Source organism: Etheostoma spectabile, chromosome 4 (genome assembly GCF_008692095.1).
Source record: "Etheostoma spectabile isolate EspeVRDwgs_2016 chromosome 4, UIUC_Espe_1.0, whole genome shotgun sequence".
Taxonomy (NCBI): Eukaryota; Metazoa; Chordata; class Actinopteri; order Perciformes; family Percidae; genus Etheostoma; species Etheostoma spectabile.
In genome coordinates this window covers 3,885,560-3,893,241 of record NC_045736.1, presented here as the reverse complement: position 1 = coordinate 3,893,241, position 7,682 = coordinate 3,885,560, and the positions used below count along the sequence as shown (strand labels likewise).

Below are 7,682 nucleotides of genomic sequence, written 5' to 3'. Positions count from 1 at the left end.
GACAAAATCTGCCAGCACTCCTCTTTTTTCCCATGAACTCAAGACCCTGAGGATCGTGCAGATCTTGATGAGCTTATGAAGTGTGATGATGTTTTTAGAGCAGTGGTTTCCAACCCCATTGGTTATTAATCAAACCCTTTCAAGGGTCTACCAGGGTGTCACCAAGCAAAAAAGATTAGCAAGGATGGTTTCAATCCATCGACCCTAGTTTTGGGCCAAGCACGCTTCATCTTCCTCCACCTGGCGAAAATCACCCAGAGTGGACGTGAAACCCCACAATCCCGTGTGCTTAGGGAGCCTAGTAGCCTTTATCCGATATGGCCACTGGGGCTATACCTTTCTCGATTTCACAGTTCAGGAAGAATACATCTACATGTCGTGGAGACGGTAATTAAGCAGTTAACCTTGCCTATTGAGCTCCAAAATCGAATCAGTTCATCCGCGACTCCAAGGTTATGAATGCCAATTTAAAGTGATTCCCTCAAGACCCATTATCGAAAACCGGCCCTCCAAGGTGTTTTAAATCTGGCCCGAGCAAATGAAATCTTAAAGTGAAAATTGCAATGAGACATGAACGTAGAATTTTTGATAAGCTTATGTGCTATTGCGCCCTGTTTTACGACACGAGCATCTATATGAAGACGAAGACCAACACAATGCTGAGTCACAGACACAGCTAATGTTAGTGATTTAACTCCGACTAAACGTACTTTTTTAACTTGCTTTTACAACCGGAAACCCGCATAGGCAAAATGTCTTGTCAAAAGGAAAAAGTGGATACTGACTTGTCGATTTTTCCAAGGAAATGGACGCTCCTTTCCTCCTATTTTATCACAGATGTGAATTGGAAACGGCCTGTGTGCTTGGATGGGTACAAAGTGAACACGTGTCAGTGTTTAGAAGAAGATAATCTATCCTGCGCCATACGAGACTCCATCATGGTGAAAAATCCATACAACACTGAGACAAAGCAGATGAATGAGTTCTGGTGATCTGAAGAACCCGCAGTCCTGTTTTCACTCGGAGCAGAGGGTCAGTGCTGCAGCAGTAAAAGCCAGCTACCTCATTGCAAACTGTGAAATAGCATAGCTTAAAGCCGTATAAAAAAGGGGAGTTCATCAAAACCTGCCTGGGCTGAAGATCTAGCAAATCTTATGTTCCCGAGAAAGTCCGACGCATCTTTATCCCACATCAGCCTGACGAGGAATACTATGCGAGATAGGATTGTCTTAACATACACAGATTTAGGACGCCAACTGAAACACAGAGTCGTCATTTCTTGCATTTTCCCTTTGCAATTGATGAGAAGCACTGACATTAGCAACGTTTCGCAAACTGCTATAATTAATTCCGTGGGACCTTGTGAGACATTGCCGTCACAGAGTCCTTTATTGGTGCCATAACAGCAGAGAATTTTCCTCAATAATGTAATTGTGTAACTTCCTTCACTTTCCCTAAAACCAAGGGTAAAACTGAAATTGTTTTTTATAGTTAATCATAGCTTTGCTATGTTTTAAAGGTCCGGAGACCCACTGGCCCTCAAAATTTAGGCTTTTTGGCCGCCCTGAACTAAAAATGAGTTTGACCAAATACCCGCTGGTCTAGACCGAAATTCCATGGTGATATACCAAGTCAGTACAGGTGTGCATAGGACCAGGCAAGAAATATATTACAGTTGTTTTTAGTTTTTTGTTTACCTGTTTTATTAGCTTTTTGTCAAGAACAATTTTCAGGATCTGATTGTGATTTGGCCTGGCCGTATGGCCTAGTTTTAGCCTAACGAGCTTCCATGCTACATGAATAAACCGACAGAGTGATCACCCCATCTGGTGATAGAACCCTGAATTTCCCCCCCCCGTCGTTGGCAACAGAGCTTCCCCCGACGTCATCCACAGGTACAACTTAGTTTGGAGGTTGTCAGCACTGAGTTAGTGGTTGTGTGGAAAATGAACCAAAAAAATCAAACCATAACAAGTAAACAAGTAAAATGTTCACACACGCTTGGAGCTGTCCATTTGTTCATTCAATATCAATCTACAAGTGTGTGAATATTTTTTTTCTTATGACTCTCACATTTCAGAATACCGGTGGTGTTAATATTTGTCACTAACGAATGCAAATACAAATTCAGATTTTTTTTGCAGCTCTCGTGGTTTTTTTTATGTTTTTTTTCTTTGTTCCCTGTGTGTGACATCAAATTAAGATACACACTGTGTGAATATTTTTTCAAGTGCAATTTAATTTTTCCAAAGAGCAATTTAAACAATATACAGTTCAATTTTTTTTCTTTCATTGGGGCTGCAAGTTCTCACCGTTTGCCGCCATACTTCCCTTGCGTATGAGTCAGAGCCAGCAGCCCTAATAGAAGAGCCTCCTCTCCCCGGAGACGGCGACGGCGAGTGGATGGCGACCCACGGGAAACTTGGTTTCCAGTCATTTCCAGTATACATTAGAAGTGTGATACACGGGAACTGTTGTCGGCTTGTTGGTACTTGAGTGTAAATCATCCACATGCATACCATTCTGTCCAACGCCATCACCCAGACTGCCATCCTGGAACCGAGACAAAAAAAAACTTTCCAAAACCGTCTCCTCCCTACAGTGGTTAACACACCTTTAGATCCAACTACAAATAGGAGCCCAAAACAATCACTGAATCATAGATTTCCACGTCACCTTACAACGCCCATATTCCACGCGTAAGTAACCTGGCTTCAAGTATTTGCTTGTATGTCTTCAAACCACCCTCGTACAACCTGCCATCCCAGTCATACGGGACTTCATGTACAACCGTTCCACCCCTTTCATACATGTCAATCAAGCTGAGCCCTTAAGCCCACACAGTCTGATTCGTCCAGTGGAGACCCTGTGGAGGTAACATGGAGGGTCGCGATGGCTTTTCAACTGCACCTCTTGAAATGTCAAAGTAGGAAAACAAAAGTAGAATAAAGAATACATTATGGTTTAAACCTCAGTTTCACACTGGCCATAAAACTTACAAGTCAGGAACTAGTGTAAACCATGCAAATAACCTGGTCCACCATGGAGCAAAACCTACTTTCAGACTACTATAAACTGCGTTTAATTGATAAGTTTAGCATGTTTTCTTATCTTCACTCATGTTGGTTTCTCACAGATCTGCTACACTCTGATCATATTCCTTCCTCAATACTCCATACAGAAAGCAATAACAATCATCAATGGACAGAGAGCATATGACGTGAATCCTTACTCTCTGTTAGCTTCACGCTCAGAAAAGGATCTCAAACATCTCATCGTGGTTCATGCGAGACCAAACACTTTAGAACACATTCCTCAGTCAGAAACTCTATGAAAGATCCTTAAAGTTCGGCTTGGTTAGACTGAGGGGGGAAACTGCATCTCCTTCACTTGCAGAGTGATTCTTCACTCAGGGTTCAGAGGGACAGGAACTATCGTTACGTGCTCCAGATGACTCTGATGTGAGAAAATCTATTTAGACTTTACGGAAGAACCCTATATGTAGATTGAATTATATTTTCAGTCCACTGTTGTCTATCTATTCAGTGTCAGCCTACTTATTCTCTACATAAATAATTCCATTCCCCTTCTTTGCCTTAATACGGTTCGTAACATCTTCCACATGGCCCCAGATTATGTAAAACCACAAATACTTACCATAGTATGCGGGCACAATTTATTAACCTGTATCGCCAGGGACTATAGTCATACATAAACTGACTAATTGCATTGAACAAACCTTCCAACGGCTTGGATGTGGCGAGACCTTTCGTGAAATAATGATTGAAAAACCACTGGTGTTTTTTTTGGAGCAAAAGAGGAACCGATTAAAGTCTGCGGCTCCTCTTCAACAACAACGTTAAAATAACAGACAAAGCCAGAAAATCTTGGTGTATCCATGGCTCATTCAGACCTGACTTTAAACAGCCACATAAGAAAATAAAAAGATCGCCTACTTCACCTTAAGAATATATAAGGGTTAAAGGACTTATGTGTCAACAGGATTTGGAAAAACTTGTCCCATCCGCTTTCATCTTATCGACTTTGACTATGTAACGGGTCTTTACCTGTCTCCTAAAAAATCAATCAGCCAGCTGCAGCTGATCCAGAACATCTGAAGTCTGAGCGACCTTCTTTTTTGAATGTTGCCTTTCTTTAAATGGATTGTTATTTCTTGTAATGTTTAAATATTTCGATACTGTACTGTACTTTTCTCTTGTGTTATAATCTGATTTTATTTTTTCCACTGTTTATTATTCTTGTGTTTGTATATCTATTTTTTCTTTTTAAACTAACTGTTTTTTTTAACTGTTTTTTTGTGTAAAGTTACTTTTGAATGTATGGCCACTGTGACCTAAAAAGTGCTCCCAAATAACAAATAAAGCTATTTCGTTGCCTGAATAATCTCAATATTAGTGCAAATCGGGTATCGCATAGCTTTTTGGTTTGTTGTGGCCGAGTGGTTAAGGCGATTGGACTAGAAATCCATTGGGGTCTCCCCTGCATAGTTTCAATCCTGCTGACAACGAAAGCCAGTCCTTCAATTGTGTCAAACATCCCATTATACCAAATGGCAGAATGTGCCTCCATGGAACAATGTGTAAGAGTCGTCAGGAGGTAATGGAGCCACCGATGCATCTACTGAGCGCTTACTTTCAGTCTCATGCCCCGACTGTGTTGTTATAATTGCAGTGAATGTTGTTTGTCCAGTTGATGTTGGGGTACAGTAGTGAGCATGAGCTGCCTCCAATCAGTTGCAATGTGGGTTTGATCCCAGCCAGTAACTTTCTTTTGAGTGACGTACTTGCTTTGTTTGCAAAGTAACCATAAAGGTTACGCTCCACCAACCCGGTTTGATAAAAATTAATCTTGTTTACTATCGGCAACAAAATAGTGACATACAATCCCCAAGCTGCCTCCATTAGGATCCCACAACATAGACATGTTTCCACCACCCACCTAAGCTGTCTACCTCTCTTCTAGGTACCTCGTGCATCCCCTCCTCTTTCAGCTGTAGAGTGTTGCATCTGCGTTTGGATCTTCAAGTTTTAATGCAGAATGGTCTGGTCTCTATCCCTCTTCCCAGTAACATTCTCTCTGTGTTCCATTCCACATGCACTGAAATCCTAGAGCTTCCATTGCCCCCTTCTTAGCTGTTTGACTCTAAGGCGAGAACCCCTGGCTAATGACACCATAAAGGGCCTTAGAGGCAACACTGCAGACAGCTAACAAAGAGTTGCAGACATCTACATGTGTCCACTGGTGTGTATTAGGGACGTCCATCAACATACCGACTGCTGGTGAAGGTGTGAAGAATGCAGCATCTTCTTCTGGTATAGACTAGCAATTTGCCAACAAACCTAGATTGTTATTCAATCTTGTAACACTCTGTTAACCTCGCTATCTGCTCCGCAGATGGTCAATTATACATGTAAGAATGTCCTCGCTTATTTTATTGACCAAGTAGCAATCTATCAGGAAAATAACCGAGTCCAATTTAAAGGTATTTTTAATCCTCTTCTCCTACACCACGTCAGGCTGTGTTTGAGAATTTAAGCACTGTTTTCTCTGACTTACATTAGTGATGTTGTACACACTGAAACCTACCACGGTCCCCGTAGACATTTAGAATGGTGAAGAGGTTTTTTAATAGCACCATTGGGGCGAGTCTGTTCTTACCTCTTTTTAATTAATTGATAAGCCTGTACTTTGGTTACTTTTACTTGAGTAAAGAAGTTAAATAAATCATTACTTCTACTTTTACCAAATAGCTTTAGTTACACCATTGCTGTACTTCTACTTGAGTATGGGCAGTGAGTATTTTTGCCATCCTACTGACGTCCCATTAGGTGTGCAGGTCACTTGATGTAGATACAAGCAATACTAGGCCCCACCAACGTTTTGTCGATACTTGCGTGCACTGTATGTCAATGATCAAGCTTGTGCCTTGACCAAGACACCACCAGCAAATGACAGTTTCTGGAATTTTCTTGATGCCAAGTTTGAATTTCAAAATCAGAATCCACTTGACATTAATAAACTATACAAGGCCATCCACTTCTAACATTCCGCATGATAGCTTCCCCCAATTTCTAAGTACAGACAACACCTGAATAATACATACATGTACAGCTCAACCTCAAAAAGCATAAGCAAATGCTTGTGGCTTAAAGATCGAGCTACCCCCTCTCAAAACATCAGATAGGCTCACGTCTCTGTGCGTCAAAAAGTTCAGCGCAGTCGGTGTTACCGAAAGGATGTGGTTCACCAGTGCCACCAGGGACTATTGTTGTTTACATACACCTGGAGTGAGCCAACTTCTGGATTTATGCTTCTGCAGCAGACATAGAGAGGCCCAAAGAAACCCAAGTGTCTTTCTGTCTATCCAGAATTTACAGTGTGTGCAAACCATGTACCTATATAAATCTTAACAGGTCATTAATAATAACTTTTGACTTATATAGCGCCCTTGCACAACCCAAGGACGCTTAACCAAACGTGATGGGGGGGTTTAAAAAGTGAAGGTGTTGAGGCCAGAGATATTAAATTCCAAAAGCTTCAGGAAGGGCAGTTTTAAGCTGGGTTTTTAAAGGTTATAATAGAGGAGGAGCAGAGCTAATAGCAAGAGGAACTTGTTCCAGAGGCGATGGTGACTGACCAGAGCTCGGTCACCAAATGTCCGGAGCCTGTGAATTTGGGACCGCAAGCGAGGCCTTGACAGAGGAGTGTCAGGTCGTTCAAATCTGTTTGGGACGGGAAGGTGCCGTCATGAGAGATTTGATATGTCAATATGAGAAATTTTCTATTGTGATCCGGACTTAATGGCAGCCTGGGAGCTTCTTCAGGATTGGAGGTTGTAAGTCCAAGTTTTGTGTGGTGAGTATCCTAGCGGCAGAGTTCTGGACATACTGAAGTCCTGTCGGGTAACTTGCTATGCGACCAAAAAGTAGATACCGTTGCCGTGTCAGTGTGGGAGGTGTGAGGTGATTATAGAGGGAATACGAAAGTACAAATAACTTTGTTAATGTAAACTGTTTTCCTTTCCCTTTTACATGTTCACACGAAAATCGGTACTACTTTCACTCCCTACATTTTACAAAATTGTTCTTATAACTTTTAGTTTTGTACATAGGTCTTATATCAGGAGTGTTTGTGATAGCGGAGAAGAGCGCGGACACGCGCCTCACAGCCGCCATTCCCATCTGGCACGGGACATTCTGGATTCAGGTGGACATTGGTGGACAGAGACCTTGGTGGATCTTGATTTCCCACCATAGGATTTAGGCCTGTTATTTGCACATCCCTTCACATCCAGTGCAATGTATTGCCATTGTAAGCACTTGACCACCCTGGTGACGTTCTTCCATGTCTCCATGAACTGCCCTATATTTGGACTGAACAGTTGATAACCCTTCCCTTGTGACATTGATGACTGAGAACCTACCATTTCTGCGTTTTTAATTTAACTATATCATACTTTTTCAAACAGTCCTTCTGAACATCGTGTATTAATTCAGGATGCCGAGCGGGTCCTGCTCCTGGCACTCACCAGGACCTCTGCTGATGAACTATAACTAGCTTTGAGATACAAGTATTTACACATACTCACGTTGTCTGGCCTTAAGTTTACTTAGAAATTGTATCTGAAATATCTTTTTTTTTCTCCTCTTTCAAGTGTTCTG

At 41.8% G+C, this 7,682-nt stretch overlaps 1 non-coding gene across 1 annotated transcript; it reads right to left on the bottom strand.

Annotated features, from left to right (window-relative positions):
* Nucleotides 1–3,144: 3,144 nt before the first annotated feature.
* LOC116688713 (small nucleolar RNA U3) lies at nucleotides 3,145–3,355 on the bottom strand. Its single transcript, XR_004331845.1, has one exon. It is a non-coding gene; the product is annotated as a small nucleolar RNA U3 (small nucleolar RNA).
* Nucleotides 3,356–7,682: the final 4,327 nt, after the last annotated feature.